The following is a 22,309-nucleotide window of genomic DNA, read 5'->3' on the forward strand; positions in this document are numbered from 1 at the left end:
AATATGAACTGAAATCTATTCTGGTTACTATCAAGGACAAAAATATGGCAGATAAAAGCAGTCAGAATCGATTTTTAAGTATTAAAATTATTAAGGTAAATGTTTTGTGTTTCATTAGGTCCACTAATTAATACTAATTATCTTTTCAGATGGAAATTTGCATTTGCTGAGATTGCTCATTTTTACAGAATTAGGTACCTTAGTAATTCTCTCCGAGTTTGTGGCCCAGATGTGTGATGCTAGGAATTTAAGCATATGTGCATGCATTTTAAATTCTATTTCCCAAAAAGTGTATAACAAATAGTTCCAACAATTATGCACTGCTACATGGGTTCAAAGAGCAAATTTACAATTGCGTTCACTCAGAACTTGCATACTTCTTTGTAAAGTTGTAAACTAAAAATCTCGTATGAGGACTGCATTCTCTTGGAATAGCTCTTGAAATTTGGAAAGTTTTTTAAAGAATCTTTTGAATTCCAAGGATAAGGTAAGGAAAATATTCTTCATCAATTTATTTTACCATAAAAAAAACCCTAGTTAGCTCTTGCGGACTGTTGCCTCTTACCCAGAGATCAATGTTATAACACAAACACCATGTCAGAAGGGGCATATTTAGCAGCCAGTTACGAATATAATATCCAACTAATGATTTAGTCCTCTATTTCCCATAATTTTGTTGGTCCTGTAAGATACTTATTTATAGCACATAGATAAAGTTTGCTGGTTTGACTGAAGCACCTTAGCTTCAGTCAAAAGCCACCTTTCAGCAGTTCCTTCAGGTTCCATCACTGTGCTATTACTGTGGATTAATTAGCCTTTCCCAATAGAATGGTGGTGTTAGAATATGAATGAAGTCCTGCAGCGATCTCTTTCAAGTGTGGGATCACTGGGTTAATCTCTACATGAAACAGTTTGGTTACTGAATAGAGGAGCTGCCATGTGGGCTAAAGCTGGCAAAGTCAATATATTTTAAGAGATTTAGTAAGACATACTCTTCAGAAGTAGCTCCACAAGAACTGTGTGGTCTGCAATAATTTAATAAATTGGAATTACTTTTATATTCAATTGGAGTGCAGCTTTAGTTTCCATCCTTTCCATTTGCTGTATAACAAAGACCTAAAGTAATTGAGCATAATCCTGGGCTGTCACCCTGGGAGCAGGCAGAGCAGGGAGGGTGCTGCTTCAAGCTGTCCTGATATATTCCAGCTACTACAGAAACATTAATGATCCCCAGGTTATTAGCCTGTGGTTTTATTATCTTTTCTCTGGCAGAGAACAACAGCCTGACTCTGGTGCTATATACGGTGCCCACTCAGGGATCTGAATTTGGCATCACTAGGGCCCAGTTACCTGAAGGAGCAGCCCTAAATCCCCTTCCTGCCACTGTCGGAATTTTCAGTCAAGGCTACACACTTGGCTTCCCTTCTGCTCACTGTCATGCTTGCTTACTGTTAATATTTTGTGCATCCTTCAAAGTGTTAGTAACTGAACTCTTCCCACAAATGCCATGTGCCGTGTCCTCCATTATTCTCACCTGAGTGATTTTACCCAATTGACTGTCCCAGACTGGCAGAGGGGCTCGCACCTCTGTGAAGGGCACCTGAGAAGAGGCAGCAAGGGGAAAACCACATCAATTATATGTGCATTTTCCTCAGGGAGGGCTAAACTGGAGCTGGATGTGTGACTTGTGGCTGGAATGAAAGCAAAAAGAATGTGATCCTTGCATCAGAAAGGATGTGTGCATTTCTTAGTGGACAAGTGTTCTCAGTGGGAGCTTGCTAAATATTTCTTAGAATGATCATTTTTGTGTTTGTTTTTTTGTTAAGTGCTCATTGTCCTGCCCAGGTATACTCCCTCCTTATTGCCAGAAGGACAAAACTCTACAGGGATTGCTTCATTTTAAGTAAATATTCTTTGCTCTTATGCTTGTCCATTGTTAAGTCATAGTTCAACAGCAGTGACTTAAGTGGGTCATACTTGCTTTGCTTGATTTCCAAGTAAATTTAACCAAATGGAGTCAAATATCTAACTCAAACATTATCTGGTTTACCTTCCACGTGGGGCTGTGAAAGGAACATGAGAGAGAAAAGGAGAAACCTGTGAAAAATATGGAAAAGTAAAGAGGGTGAAGGAGAAGGAGGAGTTATTAGTACCTGCCTGCCTATCTTTCCATAGGTACACAGGCTGAGGGCAATCACTAGCTATCAGTAGCCTAGTGAGTAATTTGTAGCAGAAATTGTATTTCAGTCCTTTCAGTAGATGATATTTACTATGCAAGATATCAAAAATCCTTTTTTTTTAAAAAACCTCAATGCATACAACCTGGAAGAGAAAAATTGCCAGTTAGAAATAAATATTACTGTGGTTCCTAGCACCAAATTTTCATCTGCCTGTGTCCTGCTTGCTGTCTCACATCTCCTTTCTTTACTAGTGCAGTTTTGGAGGTCTTCCATAACAACATCCCCTTTCATTTGCAGGAAGGGGGATAGATGAAGGTTTCTAATGGCCAATAAGATTTGTTCCCCCTCCTGCAGTGGGCAAAAGTGAGCAGAAATTCAAGCCTTCAGTGCTGCAGCTGCAAGAGGGTAGGTAGTGGCACATCCTTGTGCTCAAAACCCCCAGGGAATCTTTCAAATGAGGCCTCTGCCCTGCTCCCCTCTGATATAGCAGGGAAAAGCAAGGGGGCAGCCTGAGCTTTAGGAAACGTGTTGGTGAGGATTGGGCTACACTTGAAAAGCTGACAGGATATGTGTAGCCAACATATAAAATTGCTACAGTTTTTAGTTACAGGGTAACAAAGATTCCAATAATATCCTGAGATTTTTTTTTGTCTGAGAATTGCCTCCTGTTAGAACTAATTTCAGTATACCTGAAGCATTGCCATATTTTTTTTGTATTTTGTTTTTTTGTCACTGAATGATTTCAGTAGAACTGTCTGTTAAACATTTATTTTCCTTTTATGTTTTTCTCTAGCACAGAATAAAAACTGTTTACTCTACAGGAAGAACTAGTCCCCCTACTTAGTATGCAATGTAATTTAGTGCTTAGAGTACCTATTCTGTAATTGTGTATACACAGCTAAATATGTACTTCTCAATAGGGCTTAACCTTCTATGAACATATGCTGTAAATCTACAGTGTTTGCATAATGTTTATCCAACTTGGTAGAATCCTAAGGTTAAGTGATATAGAAAACTTAGTGTGTTTTTTTAATGTGGTAGGTATGGAGGAGATCCTGAGATCAGCTGGAGAACTCTTTGTCTTGGTTCCTGGGGATGCTCTGAAGTGCAGCTAAGCAGGGCTGGCAGTTCTGCTTTGTGGTGCTACTGCCAGTTCTGCTGCTGCTCCTGCACCTTCTCTAAACAATGTGTTTTGAAAATTGACAGATCTCTTTTAAGTAGAATTTTAGCCCTTCTGGATATTGTGAAATAGTAGTGGCATGAGATGATGCTTTTTATATTTTGCCTTCAGTTTCTTGATTATTGTACTTAAAACAGTCTGCAGATTTTAAATTTGAGCTGATGGATGAAACTGTACAGCTGAAGAGACACAGCACATGTGACAGGTTTGCAATAGGTTTGTTCATCTTCCTGTGCTAAATGACTGAATATCAGCCAGTAGTGAAATGGCATTAAAGGTCTGGGTCCAGTGAGTTGGCAAAGAGATATTCCCTGAGATACCAAGAGATGGGAGGTTTTTGGTAGGAATTATTGTACTATTAATCTGCAAATGTTATGGTAACAGGTCTACTGTCTCTTCTTTGGGGACTTAAATAGAAGGGTTTAATTGTTCTATTTTAATTCATTCTGTGCCTCAGCCTAACATATAAAATTTGGAGAGAATAAGAATGGACAATTCAAGTTTTATTGTCTTCTTCTACATTGGCAGGTGTCCTATAATGGAATTTTTTTCCCAATTGTCAGCAGCCTCGAATCTAAACTTGATTTTTAACACTTTCATTTGATGAAAATGCAATTGACAGGGAGAAAATATTTTCTGAAGCAAAGTTAAAAATTACTTCTGGAAAAAAACATTAATGCTGTAAGCAGAAGGAAAAAGCAGAAAAGCTCTAGTAAGACTACTTTTTAAAGTTAGTACTATCAGATTAAAAGGAAATTCTTAAAAAAATAATCCACCGACATGGAATTTCGATGTACTGACTTCACAAAAAGAAAGAAGAAAAATGTTGAAACTTTCACCTCCCTTGGTGAAGCAACTTCATAATCTCTTCTAATTTTTGATCTTTAGAACTTTATTTTTAATGTTTTGTCCTGAAGCCCCTTAAGGACCATGAACAGAGCTGTTTCACCTATAATGTTTCTTGTGGTTTTTTTTCTATTGGTCACTGTCACCATAAGATTGTAAGAATAACAGTGTCCCCACACCTTAGTATGTGCTGTTTGTGGCAATCAATTTGGTGTAGCATGGAATGGAAATGAGGGAGCTCTGTAGCAGGTGTCTGCTGTTGTATAAAGGAGGGGAGGCCTTTGAAATCTCTTATTTGAAGCTCTGGAATTCTTCAGGGTGATGAGCTGAAGGAGAACAAAGCCACAGGCACAGCAGAGGCAATAATTGTGTGCTCAATTATGTGTGTGCTGAGAGAATAATGTGGCAAAATGCTGGACACAAACTGTGCAAGGAGTGAACTCCATGGGCTTCCAGGGGCTCTGTTGGTCCTTAAAGCAGCACATCTGGTGGTGACCAGGCTCTGCTGATTCTTTAGGCTCCATTTCAAACAGACTTAGAGTCTGTATTTAGAATCAGGTAAGTTTTATGTACACAGAAAAATAAAGACCCTTCAACTATCTGCTTAAGGCCTTTACTTAGGTTTTATGCTTTGCATATTGCATTTTCTCCAGAGAGATGTAATTCTTTAATTACATCACTAGCACAGCTACAAAATGAGTTATAAATTTGCACATTTAAAAATTGCACATTCAAAAACATAATATGGAAAACAATGTTAACTTGCAGTGTTTAATTAAAAATATGTTGCAGATTTTTTTAAGCCACTTTGAATAAATATTTAAAGACATTTATTAAAAACAAAATAACAGAGTAACTTCTCATCATAAGAAGGAGTCACCGTAGTCTTGTAGAAATAGTAGAAGTGAGAAAACTCGTGGGTTGAGATAAAGACAGAGCAACAGGTAAAGCAAAACAAGGAACTAGCAGGTGTTCAGGCATGCCCAGGAAAGCAGGGCTCCATCAGTGTCAGGATTGCTTGGGAAGGTAAAAGCCTTTCTCTGCTGAGCATGGCTCCATGTGGTGTGGGACACCCCTGGGGTCAGCGGGGCCAGCTGTCCTGGCTATGCCCCCTCCCAGCCCCTTGCATTCCCCAGCCTCCTCACTGCTGGGGCTGCAAGAGGCAGAAAAGGCCTTGGCTCCTCGCAAGGTCTGCTCAGCAATAGCAAAAACATCTCTTCTATCTTCACCACTGTGTTCAGCACAAATCCAAAGTAGTCCCATAGCCATTACTGAGAGGCAAACTGACTCTATTGCAGCCAAAAGCAGCACGCTCAAGGCTCCACTGAAAGGAGCATTACTGAAAAACAGAAGGAAGGCATTGCATGCAGATGTATAATGCAGATGATTCCCTGCTTCATGGAACAGAATAATCTGGAAAAACAGTGCAACAGGAGAGAGGAGATGATAAAGAAAGAGGAAAATGATTGTATTTACTATGATGTGGGCCATTTGTAATTTAAGATAAATATAAATTTATTATTTTTTAAGCATGTCTAATGTTGATGTGCTCTTTGGCTTTCTGTCTGAACAGGCAGCTTTCATCTGACTTTTGGCGCATTTCACATGGATACCTAAACTTTCCAATTTGCATCAAGAAAAACTATAGCACAATGACTTTATGGAAGCTGTAAAATATGTACTTTATTCTTTCTTTTGAAAGACTGCTCATCATTAAAGTTCTTCTTAGGGCTTTAAAGGAGATTGCTTGGGACATGAAACATGAGGTTTTAAGATGACATTGCTGTGCTGTAGAAAGTCTTTATAAAAGTGCAGGTGTAAGAAAAATTTGATCTGTTATTACCCTAACAAGTCACATTTGTCTGCTAGCTTTAAAGCTTCTTTTAATCACAGGTCATAGTCTTTGATGTTCATGGTTACCTTTCATCCCTTTTCTCTTCTCTGCCTTCCTTACATGCCCAAACCATAATTCTCAGTGCTGTTAAATCCGCACATCAGACATTTTTTATTTGTGTTCTCAGAAATAGTTTTACAATTTTAACTTCATTTCAATTCTAGTTTTAGTATAAGTAGGGACAGAATTGTTGCTTTTAACCTTTGTCTTTGAATATTTCTCTCTATATACCTAAGATTTGTTTTTATTGCTTATTGGGTGATTTTGTTTCAGCTCATTACACTTCTAAAACAGCTAGCAAAACCTTTTAATGACTTGTTAATTAAATACGAACTCCTCCAAAGCACTATAAAGGACCTGTATGTGGACTAAATTCTGCCATTTGGATTAGAGTGCTATGGATATCTTCTCCATGGCACTGGTGCTGATGCCTTTTCTTCTCCTTCTCAAGGGTCCATCCATCATACCTGGCATTCATAATCTCTTATTGTTCCCATTTCACTGGGATTACTCTTACAGCAAAATGAAGCCTGGCATAAAGTAGATCTCAGTCCTTCCTCACCCTGTCTGAGGATACATCCAGGCAGCAAATGAAGCACATTGACCATGAATCAGTACTAGGGGACTCAGATAGTGTGCCACAAACCTACTGGAGCTTGTGGTCAAAGCAGTGCCTTGATTTGATTTGATTTTGGAGTGTGTGGCACAAAGGCCAGCAGAGCAGATAGCTGGTGTATAGACAGAAAGTCACAAAGCTATGACTCTTACACCTAGATTTTAGCTCCATCTGTCCTTTAGTGTAAGGTGTGGACTAGGTGAGGGACTACTAGAGCATTTAAAATGTCATCTCTCTTAATTCTTCTGCTGTAATCCTCCCTAACAACAGGAGCCTTAGAAAGTAGCTGTGCATTAAGTGTTTATTGCAACAGAGCAGAAGTTATGCATTTCATTAAACTATTAAAAATGGGGCCTACATTTGGAATGTCCTGGCTCTGCAGATCTCAGATTCATTCAGTCAGAAGCATTTGGTACCAGGGATCAACTGATGAAAATTAGAGAAACAATAGGTGGCTCTGAGCTTTTTCACTTCCTTTTTCCTACCCAGTTGACAGCAAAATCCTACAATAATAGAGTGAGCTACAATGGCATCTAATGATTTTCTGGGAAGCAGGGAGTATACTTCAGCAGGGAACCAGAAGCCTTGCCATACTGATGCTTTATGTGCCTAAGTTTAAAAGCCAAAACCTCAGCAGTTGATGACAGAGACATGCTGAGGAAGGAAAAAGCAGCCCTGCATTTCTTCACCAGCTTGTATTTTACTAAAACTTATAACATTCTCATTTCAAAACACCAAATTAACATATGAAATGGGGAGATATCTAGGCTGATTTTAATCCAAATGAGAATTACAGACTGCAGAAAGTTACTTCTTGGACACTATCTCAGACATCCTTGGTTAGTCAAGCAAATTTCCTAGTCTGTTATTTTCAGTAATTTTAAATTAAGAAGGCTTCTTTTTTTAAATTCAAAACATTAAACAAAAGATGTATTACAAATTAATAATGATTAGTTCTTTAAAAATCCAAACCAAGCTATGGAGAAACAGAGTGAGAGAAATGTCAACCTTTCCACTGAGTTGCACTTCCCAGGCCACCTGGAGGTAGAGGTCAGGCTGCCCTGAGCTTTTGGCAGCTGCCTACAATGGGTCACTCCTGAAGGCAGGGGTTGATTTCCACAAGGTATGAGTTACTTCCTCACTCCTCAAGGCAAGCACCTTGTTGGATGGCTTGGGCATCCAGGTCACCTGCAGAAGGTGGCAAATATATCCCAGGACACAGACAATCCTGTGCCCCTTGGGAAGGAGCAGGAGGCAGCACATCTAATCTTAGAGGATCCAAAATGATGCTGAATACTTGTGCAGCCAGGATCTGCACCAGGTTGTCAGACATGATCAGATAAAACAATGAAAAAAACTGAAAAAGAAAAGTCTACCTTGGACTTGGACAGTACTGTTTAGTCACCTCTTATAAGCCTGGGCCTAATTCTAGTATCTTTTTGCTAGAAAGAGGTCAGACTCAGAATATTTAGCAATGATCTCATATCATTATGTCTTCCTTACAGGGGGAAAAAAAATCATCTTTCCTATCTAGCAATTTATATGCAATTGGAAAATGTCACATTCCCCCAGTGCATTCCTCCATTTATTCACACCAAAGTTCTCCATCTGTGTATCAATACCATTATGAGAAGATTTCTCTGAGTAGAGCCAGACATGTTTGAATGCATATTGTAAACGTGGAGTGGTTTTTTTTGCCTTCTTTTTTCTACCTTCTGGGCATAAGTATTGCACACAACTATTAAAAGATGCGAGTCCTATGTAGTCGCTGTGACAAATGTTTGGTGTTTTATTACAATGGAATGCTATCTTGAAATATTAAAATATATTTATGCCTATTCTGATGCATATGGATGTAAAGAAACTGAGGCTTTTTTCATGTGTAAAAGTTAAGGGTTTTTTAAAATTTTGCTTTGGTTGTTACCAAATGCAAGTTTTAAGTGTTTTATGAGACCAGTCTACAGCAAGAACTTGTACTCTTAACGCAGGTGCTTTTGTTCCAGCTAATACAAACATTTTTACTGTTTATTATTACCTGTCTTGGATATGAAAATGGCAGTTACAGTTTTATGTTGAAATTTTTTTTTTTTTTTCATTTATTTGGCTACTCTGTGAAATGTATCTTAGTTCCTGTTTCTGAGAGGTCTGGGAAGTAGAAGGTAGATAAGACTGCCACATTGAAATAATTCTTAATATTCTTATAGGTATTGAATAATTTTGAATTGCAGGAATTTGTGTGCATAGCATCTTATACATGATATTGATAACATAACCATACATTTTAGTAATAGACAGATTTATGCAATTTGGATGATGATTTAATCTCAAGAAAATGGCAGGCGTTCCTTATGTCTGATGCAGAAAGAGTAAGTGGTGTTTGTTGGTAGAAAGGAAATAGTTATATGGTGTCTCAAATACATTTCTTACACAAGGATATTCTTTGAGAGACGAAAATCTGTAGGATTGACATGTTGGTGTGCTGTGTTAATAACTCTTTTGCAGCTCTTATCATTTATCCTGGAGGCCTTTTGCGTCAGTTTCTTTATTTGCTAAATAAATATATCTAATTATCTGGTTAGACTTAATAACAGAGAGAAAATGCAACCCAAATTTAAATACCTTGCAGTTAAATAAATGACAGTATTTTGGTTTTGATACTTGTAAAACGGATGAAATAATGTCATCAACAGTTCAGTACATTATAGCTGTATCTATTTGTTTCTGGGTAGATTCTTGAAGCTTTTGCAACTAATGAAGTGCATCGCTTGTATGAAGATTTATTTCATTGTTTAACTCTTAAACATCCAGCAATTTAATAAAACCAGCAGAGTGGAATGAAGCATAGCCAGGCCTAAGAGAGCAGCTGAGGCACTTACCTTGCATGAGGGAGACCTCTGCTCTCTGACTTTTGTCCTCCCTAGAATTCCTAAAGAGTACCTTGGGCATCAGCCACTGGAGCTATTCAACTTCCCAGGTAACCTCAGGTGTCACACAGCTCTCCCAACCACTTCTGCATTTTATTTCATTCCAGCAAAAGTCTCCCTTCCCTGAACAACTGGGGAAGATGCTGCAGACCTTTACAAAAAAAAAAAAAAAAAAAAGGTTAGAATGCTCTAATTCCTTGGATAGGGTTAGAGCTGACTCCTTTTTCTGAGTGGTCTTGTGATCTGGGAACTAAAGCTTTGTTGTACTTCAACTGTGTTCGATGGTTCTTGAGCCACAGTTGCAAGATCCATGCACACATGTGAGAGGCCCATTAACACCACCTGGTACATTAATGAAGTGTAAAATTGAAGATGTGAGTGTTTGTAAACTGTGAGATAGCTGAAGTTCTTATAGCAACAGTTTCTATTTTTCTGGTTTTCTTTCTTGTAGGTAATGAGTGTAGTAAAATGCATTTCAGCATTAAAAATGAAGATAAATATACATTAAATATGAAGTGGAAATAACTTTATAAAAATACTGAAATGAGATACAATTAAAAGTCAGGACATTGTCTACTTAGATCACTTATAAGTGGTGATTTTGAAGAAAGAACTTGAAATCTAAATCATTATACATACTTAAGTTTATCCTTTTAAATTTCTTTAAAAGTTTGTGGGGAGATGTAAAGCTTCATCTAAGTTAATCTGAAAGGTCTTAACATTGTGCTTTAATGCTACATCACAGACATAGTAAAACTGTTAAATTTGACCCCTATGTCTTTTCAAATAGGAGTTGGCTTTTGTCATATATTTTCTGTCAAGAAGTAGTAGATTTCAGCCAATGAATGAAATGTTTTCAAATTTTCACTTAAAAACATCCCAACAGATGTAAAAATATATACATATGTAAAAATTACATTTCAAGAAATTCAGGCAGTGAGGAGGTAAAGTTGGAAAGAAATGGGAAATCAACTTCTCACATATTTGTGAGCTGAGCTTCTTAAACAGTCAGTACCTTGGTTTCCATTGCAAACAAGGGAATTACTGTCCTGTTTCTGTTGCCATTATATACTGAGGATATCAGTTTTTCCTTTCTTTGCTCATCTATGGAAATCAAATTGGCTGTACCTGCTGGCATGGGCGAGAGGTTACAACACAAGTGTATTTTCTGAGCCCCTAGGAGGATTGTGTCTCTGCTTACAGTCTAGTGTCTGCTAACCTGGCTCATCACTGACTGATACATTTATTCATGGGGGAAGAAAATTAAAAGCCAGATTTCTTCAACTGAATTGGAATAGTGATAGTGGCTCTCCATCTTCCTCTCAGGAAATAGGGATTAGGGTGATGCTGTAGACTGAACTGGAAAGAGGGAAGGTTAATGCTTGGAATCAAAAGGAAATGGAGCAGCAAATTTGGTTTAACCTTCATTTGTGTTACGTGTTTGTTTGGATTTTAGAAGTTCTTCTATTCAGATCAAATGTTTTTGTCCTGAAATAGGAAGACTATTTCATACATTGTCTTGATGAGGAGGAGAAGAGAATCCTATTTTCTGAAAGTGTGTTTCCCAATAGGAGAGTGTTTCTGATCCTACTTAATTGAATGTCACACTTGGTGTAGCAGAAGTCACATTCTCCAGTTGTACTGACTGTGCACCTGCTCTGCCTTTCTCAAAGCAAGTGAGGAGGTACTCTGTTTACTATTATTATTTGTAGCAGGCAATGGTAGGATTTTAATAGTGATTGATTTGAGCATAAACAGCTGATTTCAAAATTAATTCAGTCCTGTGATCATTCTTCCAGCCTTTGAAAATCTTGGTACTAAATGAAAGACATTGAGCAACTTAACATCTATTTTCTGGAAGCTAGTTTTATCACTTAGCATATTGTTTTGGTCAGTATGTGTAATCTGTGTAAATGAAGGGAAATAAATACATTCAGAATGGTGATAGTCTCAGCTTAAATAATTAGTGTGTCAGATTTTTAGAAACTGCAGTGGGAAGTGTCAGTAAAACTAAGCGCCTTTATAAAAGTCAGCAGATGCTCATACCAACCACACCAGTTTTTCTTGGATTTATTTTTATTTCCCTTTTGTTTAAGTATTAGACATATTGTTTGGTATGTTGTACAATTACAATAAAAAGAGCATTGCTGCCTATTGTAGTGACTAGAGAAGTAATTAATTCATTTATTTTAGTAGCATGCATCTTTCCATTATTAGGATTAGTTCTGTAAATAGCCTGATCTAAAACAGAGAAAACAAGCCTAGCATTGCTCCTGGAATGATTTCACATTATTCTCAAATTATCCATAATCTTATACTCCTGACTTTATGACTGGTGTGCACAATTACTGTTATAATTGTAAAGATAATTCTTTCATTTGAATTACACAATAAAGAATTAAAATTTTATGATTAATCAAGATACACTGGTCAATACAGCTTTAAAAGCATTTAAAAGAATTCTAAGCATTTGATTAGGTTATCCAATGAGAGTTGAGTTGCACTTGGGGTTTCAGCATCAGTGCTGTGTCAATACATGGTCAAGAATTTAGGCTTTCTTGTTTGAACTAACAACACAACTGCAACAGAAATTTATTCTCCTTTAATTGGTAAGGGCATGGAGGACTGGGGTTATTAACTAAACATCTTAAGTAGAAGTTAGCTCATCTAGAGAATGAGTAGGGTTTTTCTCAGATCTTTCAGACTTGAATAGAAAAGGATTTTCTGTTACAGGTGGTCAGATGCCTGAAGGAACGCTCATTATCCCTCGGTATTGTATCACACATGGTAGCAGGAGACAAAATCTGCTCATTATGTTTTCATCACTACAGTTTGAAAAGCATATCTCTTGTGCTTTCTGCATAAAGCCATCAAGTATTTTAAAATGTTAATGGATCTTAATGAGGATAATTTCATGTAACCTTTTTGTGGTTTCTTTGAAAATTAATTGTTGCTCTGTTCTTTAGATGACTTGAATCGTTCACTTTGAGTGACTTGTAATGAGAAAACTACTACTAATACTTTATTTCTTCAAACTGTTAGGAGGATGTTTTCAGGTGTTGACATAAATCTCCATCCTTGCCAGATGATGAAAATTACTTTCTTGCTCCCTGTTTGTCTCCCTCACTGTAGATCTTAGAATTTGATCATTGCTCTTTTACTCCTTTGATATTTGGTAAATTTGCACATTGCTCTTTTACTCCTTTGATATTTGGAGGCTTGATCACCTTTCAGATAGAGGAGGAATAGGCAATTTTTCAGAATGTATTTTGTATTCTATTAGATTAGGCCCTGTGATTATCTGATCTTCTGTGCTTTCCCCACGTGGGCATGATTCTAAACAATTGTGTCTGACTCCCTGTCTGTGTGCTCTGATGCTGAGATAGACTTGTGTTTTCTATCAAGTAAAATGCTATACATTGATGCTGTTATGTATATGAATATCACTCTCATCACCTGTCTCTTTGCTTGCAAAAGGTTTTCCAAGGAAAAGAGAAAAACTGATGCAAATCATGATGAAAAAGCTTTTAAATTTTTTTTTCTATTTTATCTCTGCCAGTGTGTCTTTGCTGTCTAGTTTGGATGCACGTTTTTCAGCATAAAATACCACATGAAGTGCTAACATTTGGTAGATTCTTATAAATTTAATTTGGTTTTCACGTGGGATGTAGAAATCAATAGAAAAATATATCTATGTTTACCTAAAATGCTTTAACATCAAATAAAAAAGGTCTATTGATATGGCAAATGCAAGACAAATTCAATAAGAAATACAAAAGGGTAGCAGAGGGATTTGAAAACATTCTCTTGTTGCACAATGTCGTGTTAAATCATATTTTATAATGGGAGAATAATGCAATGGTAACTGCAGATGATGTCCTGCAAGGTAGGTGATTTGGGAACAAGTATTGGCAGGACTGTCTTGTCAATACTGTTTTGTCCTGCTGCCAATTCTGAGAAGAAAATGTAAGCCAGGTTAAGATGTATGAATGGTTATTTGGTAAAAGGATCTTTCTCTGTATACAGAAAGTGATAACTCTTCTTCCATGGTGCCAGCTTAGAGTTGTTTCATTTCTGGGTCTGATAGAATTACTGTAGAAAATTACAGATTGGCCACGTTACATTGCAAGTTTCATTTTCTTGATGAGAGTGACTGAAGTTATTGCTGATATGTATCCTAAGGATTCATAATTATGAAATGTGAAGATAAGCAGTACAACAGGGGCAAATGAGACCTTAAGTCTATGACATGCTTTTTTTTGGTTTTATTTTTCCTGATTTTGTAGTAGAAAAATGCTAAAAGAATTGCAAGCAATATTTATATTTGATTACGTTCACTGTTTTTTTCTCTGACAAATTTCTTTAACTCTTTTAATCTCCAAGTCAGTGCCATTAATTCACAATCATATTTGAACTTTGCTGATGCCCAAATCTTCCTTCTTCAGTCTTCAGATATTTTCTTGAATGTGTCTATTCAGATACATACTTGGGCAGAGAGGGTTAGGAAATGGCAACTTCTGAATAAAACGAAATTAAATTGTTTTTTGGAAATTATTTCAATTAGCATGGCCCACTTGGATCCAAGCTGGGAACAAAGCTATCCATCATTCATGGAATTCTTTTCTCTTTTTACTTGCTTTGTTTGCTGTAGTCTCTTGTTTGCTTGTACTGAACTGTGCCTCAAATAGAGAAAATGAGCTTCAGTGTTGAGAAGTTTTGTTTCTTCTGTACAAAAGCAACAATAATTAAAATGTCATACTAATTAATACCAATAATTTAATGTGTTCCCAAAATGCTTTAGTAAATTCAGATTTGGATTAGTTCAGCTTTTCTTGGATAAAACTCTCACAAAGATAAAATAATCCTTACTTGTTTAAGACAAAAAAAAAGTAAGCGTACCTTATTCAGATGGGAATTTAGAGTAGAATTTATTTCTTCATTTAAAATTCAGGTATGACATTACTTCTACTGTACATACTTTAAAAATGCCATGGACAATTTTTAATGATCATGGAAGTACACACTTTGATGTGATGTCTTTCCAGCAACAGAGTCTTGCTGCTACACTGTCTGTCTCTCCTAGCTACAGGGCACCGGTCTGCTTGGCTGCTGGGAGCAGAGGACTGCAGAGATGGCTGAGGTGCAATGTCTTGTGTTTCAGTCTTCTAAATGAGTGAGAAAAAATCTAGGCAGAGCTTAAGCATCAACTTTTAAATACAGATGGACAAGTGGGTATGGATTGGGCTGAGAAGTGTAATTGCAGCAAAAAGACAAGGTATTACACAAAGTGCTAAGTGGGAAGAGGAGATGCCAACCTAAAATTTGGCTGATTTATAACATATATCAAGATTTTCTAAAACTTTAAATAGATTATTTTTCAATCTTCAACTCTTTCAGAAATGGAGACTGTACAACTGCCAGATCCACAGCTTGACCTGCTATTATTTCCTTAGGAGCCTTTTATTTGAACACAGCATCCTTCAACCATTCAAGAGAAGACCTTGAACTCTGCTTCTACTCATAGCAGAGGTTATGCTGAGAATACTTTTGATAACACTTCTTTTCTTCTTGGGATGCTTCTAGAATATATCTGCTACCTGTTTCCTTGGAGACTGACATGAAGTCAGCACAATGGCTCTATAGCACCTGTAAATCAAACTTCAAAAGGAGACACTGTCCTTGTTAGAGGAAATGGTATGCATGGTGGGGAGAGAGGAGAGCTTTGCTTTCCCCTTGGCTTCCAGAGGATAAAATGGCTGTAGTGCTACAGAGAGATTGAGATTTTGTTGGAGGGTGAAGTCTGGGTAGTCTGTGCAGCAGCCTTCAGGCTGCCTGGAGTTTTTATCAAAAATAGCATTGGACTGCATTTAATTTGTAGAGAATAAGGCCTTGTTTTGCAAATGGATTTGTGAATGCAGTAGTTACAGAGGCAATTTTATATTTATCATTAAGAGTTTAGATGGGAAAAAGATACATTAGTAATTCTGACAATCTTGGGCATCTTTTTAGCAAATTCTTTTATCGCAGATGCTGTAATCTTCATTTGTCCCTTTTATGTACCCTTCCTGCATAAGGAGATAGGGCCAGTACACTTGTGAGGACATGAGCTTGAACCTGTTTTCTCCAATTCAAACACTTTATCTTTCTCCTCTGTCCTTTGAAGTGTGGTTAAGGGATATGTCCTAATAGTTTCCTATTCCTTTCCCTTATGTCAATGTTTTAAAATGTTATTAGTTTTGGCAGTTATAAATTTGGTCAACATTTAGCTTCCCAGCTCTCACACAGAAACAAAATTAAAGGACATATTTGCTTTTAGATTAGCTAGCGATTCAAAAAGAGCTGAAAATAAATAATTGGAGTCTCAACTTAGGAACAGGTGGCATATTACAAGGGGGGAAAAAAGGTTTCCTGTTGGAACAAACACATGAATTCAGGTGAACAACACTTGGTCAAATAATAATGATATATATAATCCTTATTATTCCTACTTTAGAACGAGTACTGTTATTGCCAATGTCAACATCCAGATTTCCTGTGACTTCACTTCAGTGTCAAGTTTCTAGAGTAAATCCACAGCTAAAAATTGCCAGCAGTAGATACAAACAATTTAACAAACATATCAAATGTCCTTCACAGTCTGAGCAAATTGTAAGAGCATGATGCTCAAATATTTGATTAGATAGTGCTGTGGGATGTTCATGTGCTGAGCCTGCTGACTGAGATCCTTTTGACTGCTTACCATTTGCTTTGTAAGGGAGGGGGACAGGGGAGCCCCTAAGGTTAAAGTAAATTACAGATTTTCATGGCATTTCTAAGTGAAAATGGAGTCAACTACTGTGTGATTTTATAATCCATAGCTTCCAAATCTGCAGATTGACACCTAAATGAGTAAAGCTACAGCTGAATGAAATTTGATCAGATGTGGTGCATAGCCATAGGGCAGTCCTAATTCTTGTGTTATTTTCTGCAGTCTCCCATTATTCTTCAGTGATGTTAGGACATGGCCATCTTTTCTTGTCTTCTCTCAGGCCTCCATCAACCACTCCTTAAGTCTTCTAGGAGTTATGAAGAATGAATCTCTTTCATCCTCTGAGAGGCTTTATCATGTTTGCATATGATGTTTCATGTCTGCAAATTGAGTGAATCCTCACTTTGATTTTCCTTCCACATTCTGCAGTTCTCAAAATGCCTCACTGGGACTGAATGCAGGTATCAAATCTTTTGTTATCAGGTAAGCTTTGGCTGAATTCCTGGGCTAGCAATGGTCTGCCTGGAGAGTTTTGAACAGTAAATCTCACAATAGCCATGTTGCCTGTGAATTATGTGGAATGAGTTGTAATTTTAATGAACTGCTAAAGGCCCTCCAAGGCTCTCTTCTACAGAGAGGACTACACAGCCTGTCTGCCCATGCATACTCTACAACTCCTCTGACTAAGTTTGGGGACACCTGAGCATAGATCACATGGCAGATTTATAGCTGAGAGGATGCTTGGAAAGTTCCTTTAATATCCCTTGGATAGGAGAAAATCTAGAGCTCCAGAAACCATCAAACATCTTGGAGCCTCCTTGCAGCCCCTCGATGAGGCAGTAGCAGAGGGTAGGGTGCAGTCAGATGAAGGGTGTCTCAGCCTGATTTCAGAATGATTAATGGCAGCCATTCTTGCCTCACAAGGATAATGTACAAAGCACAGCTCAGCTCTCACTGAATCACCAAGCTGTCCCTTCTCAATTACTCTCTGGGTGTCATTCAGTCCTACATACTTATTTCCACTATAATTTTATTTTTGTCATAGGTTGCTACAACACTCAGTGTGTGTGCACGTACTGTTGCTAAGAGCTCTGCTATGTGTCACTTGCCAGCATTCTACAAGGAAGAAATTAAGGTGTTCATCATAAAATACATGTTTGGTAAGTCATTGATGTAGTCTGAAACACACAGTCCCAAATACAGCTTGTCTATTACAGCCAAATAAGGCATAACTGGTGGTTTGGAGAACCTGTTATGAGTGATGCACTGATGAAATGTGAAAAGCTCTGAATAAATTAATTATATCACTCTCTGTGCCCTGATTTTGTAGCTACATGAATCCGGATTGTGTGTGAACTTGTATGCACAGTCTTAGTGGTCAGAGGGACAATTTCTATCATTTCCCGCCAAGTTTCTGAGTTGTTAGGCGTGAAAATAATTTGCACATTATAACACACATGAAACTCTTTAAAGAACTTTAATTAAATGTTCAGCATAAAAGGATTTTGCCTTCCCTTCATGTACAGGCTAAACTCTGATTAGTATTAATAGAACTTATATGTGTTCCCTGAAAATACGACCACAATTTGTAGGGGGGAAACTTGAAAGAAAATAAGATTCTTAATTACAAATAAGAATTATGTTAATAGATATTACAGATATGCCATGAAAAAAAATCTGAAACCCACAGTTTATACTAAGTAAACAAACTATTTTAAATTAAGTACTTAGAGAGTAGAAGCTTGTTTCTAGTTTCTTGTTTTTCATATATTCATATATTTTGTAGTACCTGCAGATCTTATCTAGATGGACTCTTTGTTAAAGTTAATGCTGTATAAATATGTAATGAAATTACTTACCCAAAGATATTGAAGTATTAATTTTATTTATAGCCCAAGCCAACCCTATTGTCTACAACACTGAGTTCCTACATAAGTAAAGTATTTGCGGTTGATTTCTTATAAGCTTCAGTGAAACATTAAAGAAAACAATTTTCCTTGCTGGGTCTGGTTATATGAGTTAGGCACTAGCATTTGTCCCTGTTTATTAATTAGTGTCCCTAATGTGCCTTTGGATAATCATGTATAGAGGAAACAGCATCTGTCACTTAAGTCAAAGTTGACAGAACTAATGTAGTTATTAGAATTGTTAGGTAAATAGACACTTTTATTCTTGCAGTTTTTCAATTCTATCCTGCCAGAAAATAGGCATTTTTTTTCTCATCCGACTGAAAACTAGCTGAGCAGGACTAATTGACAACTGATTTAAACAGTAAATAAAATTTATAGTATATTTTCCAGCATGTAAGAAAATAAAATTCTAGCCTAAATCAGGAAATTTGTAATTTGAAAAGATTCTTCCATGACTGGAATCAAAATCTTGTAATGATGGAATATTTCTGAGCAATAAAAAATAATTTTCAGTAGGTGATGAATAAAATGACAGTTTATTACTGTAGTAAGGAATCTCTTTACTTTTTAATATTTTATACAATAGCAATTCTTTAGTGTTTCAGATGCAGTTTTATTGCTGCTATGGTTACTGTTGTCACTTGTGTGTCTGTGCTGATTTGTATAATCCATGAAAGGACAGCAAACCTGGACTTGTAATCTATATGAAAAAATGTATCAGTTAGCCACAAAATTTACCACAATAGAAATAAATATACAATCCCACTTTGATTTTTGCATTAAAGAATTGTGGGCTGGGTTGATTCCCTTGGGGTGGCTTATTATTACTATCAAGTGTGAGGAATGGAAATGAGTGTGGATTTCTGAGCAGGGGGCTTTGGCTCTCTGGATGCTCAGAGGGGACACCAGAGTTCTTGGGGAGAGCTTGCAGGGATGGGACAGCCTGTGATCCCCAGCCAGGTCATGTGTGACAGACCAAGAGACTGGCAGTAGCAGCAGCAAAGGGGGAGCTTTAGCAGTTGTTCTCCAGCAATTTTGCCCTAATTGCAAGGTTGAACTTGTCTGCCTGACTGCTGGACTAGATCCAAAGGAAGAAGAAGCCTTCACAGGCCATATGTTCTGTTTTAAAAAAATACCAGGTCAACAATTGCTAAGTTATTCCTGTTTGTATCTCAGGGCCTTCTGGAGAGCTTGAAATGTCTGGGTGACTCTTGCATGACTTCAGCTATCACATTTGATAAGGCAAGCAGAACCTCATAGTTAAAATTTCCCTTCCTACTGCAGCCGTGTTGTGTTTTTGCTGGAATCTGTTGGGTCGCCGTTTCTTTGAAGCTCTTTTGTATTTCCTGTAACTGTCTGACAAGATGGGTACCAGCTGTTGGATCCCTCCACTTATCCTCTCCATCCTTCCCTCTTTCCACCTGGTCCCTACAGCAAGAGCTTGTAAAAGTAGCAACAGAGGGACATTTTAGCAATTCTGCTCTACCATTCAAGTCCTACTAAACCAGCAATAAGATACAGTTTAAACTCTTTTGCTTCTATATGTATTATAGAGCTGGGACATAACATCAGAACAACAAAAAGAAGGCTTCTTTACATCCAGCCCCCAGCTCAGCTGGTAGCAGAGATGTGTTTCACTTGATCACTGAAGCCAGCAGTGACTGAGGTCCATTTCTGAACAGCTGTGTCCTGTATAAAAACATTTCTACTTTTCAAAAGGTTTCAATATTAGACACAAAAAAAAAGGTAAGATAGAAAAAGAAAAGAGTTCTCATTAAAAGTGTTCATAGAACTGGAGTTCTAAAGTATTTTTATTCATGCCCTCCCTGCTGCTGGCTGTTCTCGAGAATCAGGACAGGCTAATTTGCTCATTGTTTGCTGGGGACAGAAAGTCATGTAAGTTAAGTGGGAAGTTCCAAAGCACATCACTGACTTATAGCCAGTTCAGAGACTTTTTGCAAGTTGTTTATGCTATTATTCCCATTGTCAATTAATTGAACTGCAAAATTCTTATTGATGCTGGTGTAACTAATGTATTTCCTTCCCGGTGTGTGTCTGTTGAGACTTGGACATTACTTTTTTGTGCCTTTTTTCTTTGGATGAGTTGCATATTTATTTGATATCCTTTTGGAATTTTTTCCTCAACCTGAGGAAGTTTGGTTTAAACAGATATGTAGATAGTCAAGTGCAAAGTAAAGTTATAGGTACTGACTTTTATTTTAATGGATTTGTCCTATACACCTGGGATTTAAAGATTTGCTTTCCATACCATGTGGTTAATGAATCTATATAGCTTTCAGTTTTCAATATAGCTATTGAAATCAAGCTGACTTGCTTTTAAAAGAAAAAATTTCAAAACATGAATCAGATGATGAACAAATAAAAAGGATTTCAAAATATTTTTCCAGGAAATGGATTCGTGACCAGAGAGAACCAGAATAGAGAGAACTTCTATACTTTTACAAAAACAAGTATTTAAATTATAGTTATAAGCAAAACACGTTGAAATTAAAAATAAAAAGAAATAAAAATTAAAGGAATGGGGGGGATCAATAAAGAGAAAGTTTTATCTAATCCTCTTGATTTTCTAGGACAGCTGTTGGTACAGACAAGTGTGATTTTTACCCTCTTTGGTAAGCAGCCATTGAACAGTTAATTAGTCTCCAGTGTTAGCAAGTGGGTGGCATTTACTTTTATAATAATAGGTCTGTCTCTAAAGTGGAGATAGCACAGGTCATGATTGTGTGCCTTATCTTTTGAGACAGGAACAGTAAAGACTCTGTAAATGGGTTTAAGCAGAAAGTTAACTAAAAGCATTTTGGTGTGTCCCAAGAATGTCGTTTGTTCTAATTATAGAATGGCAAATATCAAGTGGAAGGGATGCTGTGCTGGGGTGGTGTGGGTGACTCAGTGCTCACTATTCACTGCAGAGCAGGCTGTCAGAAAGTGCTACTTTTCTGACTCACTCAAGAAAGAAACATGAGCTATATTCATATTATATTCATCAGTGCCATGTTATTTAATTCCAACAGTGTTTTTGGAAGGATTTGCTCAGCTACTGAGCCCTTTGAAGTGTTAGACCCTTGCTCAGTAGTAACAGTAGTGATGCCTAACAGAGTTACTGGCATTTTAGATATAACTGTGGGCTCAAGTGCAACGCTTAAACAATAAGAACAATAATGGCAAAGGTAGTGTCCTATTATAACAGAAAGGAAATCTCGTTTTTGGCTCTATTACATGAGTTCCAAACACACATGCACATACACAAACATTAAAACTAGTTTAATGGAGGACTTGCCGTAAAAATCATTCTAATCTGATCCTGTTCTGAATGCTTGGCTAATTAAACAAAAAAACCCAAACTAGTTACCCAGTGGAAAAAACATTAAATGTTCTTTTTCCTGAGAAATACTTTTTTCTAAAGAAGCCTAGTTATCTCATTTCCTTTTGGCATCAGAAAAAGTCTTGTAATTCTGTAACAGTCATTTTCTATGTAATGTAAACTGTTAACATGTATTTTAGGCTTTATATATCTATATAAAAAAATAAATTGTGGCTATTATTTCAATGTTTGCTCCTTTATAGGGGATGTTGAGCAAGACAAGACTCATCACCTACGTGAAGTAATGGATAATTCCAAACGTCTTCTGAGAGGGATCTGAGCATTTTAAAATCAACTTCCAAACTGTTTTGCTGAGTCATCCCTAGAGTAACAGGGAACTTTTTCCTCTGATTTCAGAAACTATGCATAATTTTGCCATAAAATTATTATAGATAATGTGTGGAATTCAATTTAACTTTGCTTTTGAAAACCAGCTGTTTTTTTTACTTTGGGGTTTTAAACAAAGCAGCTTTGTAAACTAATTGTGTCTTATGTTGAAGAACCAGTCATTGGCTGAGTTGTTAGTGATACATATTTCTTTAAAATTTTCCCTTGAAAAACCTGTCAGCTCTTCTAAATATTTTTTTCCTATACAAGGCTCTATTATTTTTGTCCGGATTTTACAGTAT

General features: G+C 37.0%; 1 long non-coding RNA gene across 1 annotated transcript; it reads left to right on the plus strand.

Moving 5' to 3' along the window:
• The first annotated feature begins 393 nt into the window (after positions 1-393).
• Positions 394-22,286, plus strand: LOC128943341 (uncharacterized). Its single transcript, XR_008483691.1, has 5 exons — positions 394-487; positions 16,669-16,849; positions 17,434-17,548; positions 19,852-20,044; positions 21,884-22,286. It is a non-coding gene; the product is annotated as an uncharacterized LOC128943341 (long non-coding RNA).
• The last annotated feature ends 23 nt before the right edge of the window (positions 22,287-22,309 follow it).

The sequence above is a fragment of the Melozone crissalis genome, unplaced genomic scaffold (genome assembly GCF_028551555.1).
Source record: "Melozone crissalis strain CALT ecotype California unplaced genomic scaffold, PUWL_Pcris_2 ptg000045l_1, whole genome shotgun sequence".
NCBI classification, from domain to species: Eukaryota; Metazoa; Chordata; class Aves; order Passeriformes; family Passerellidae; genus Melozone; species Melozone crissalis.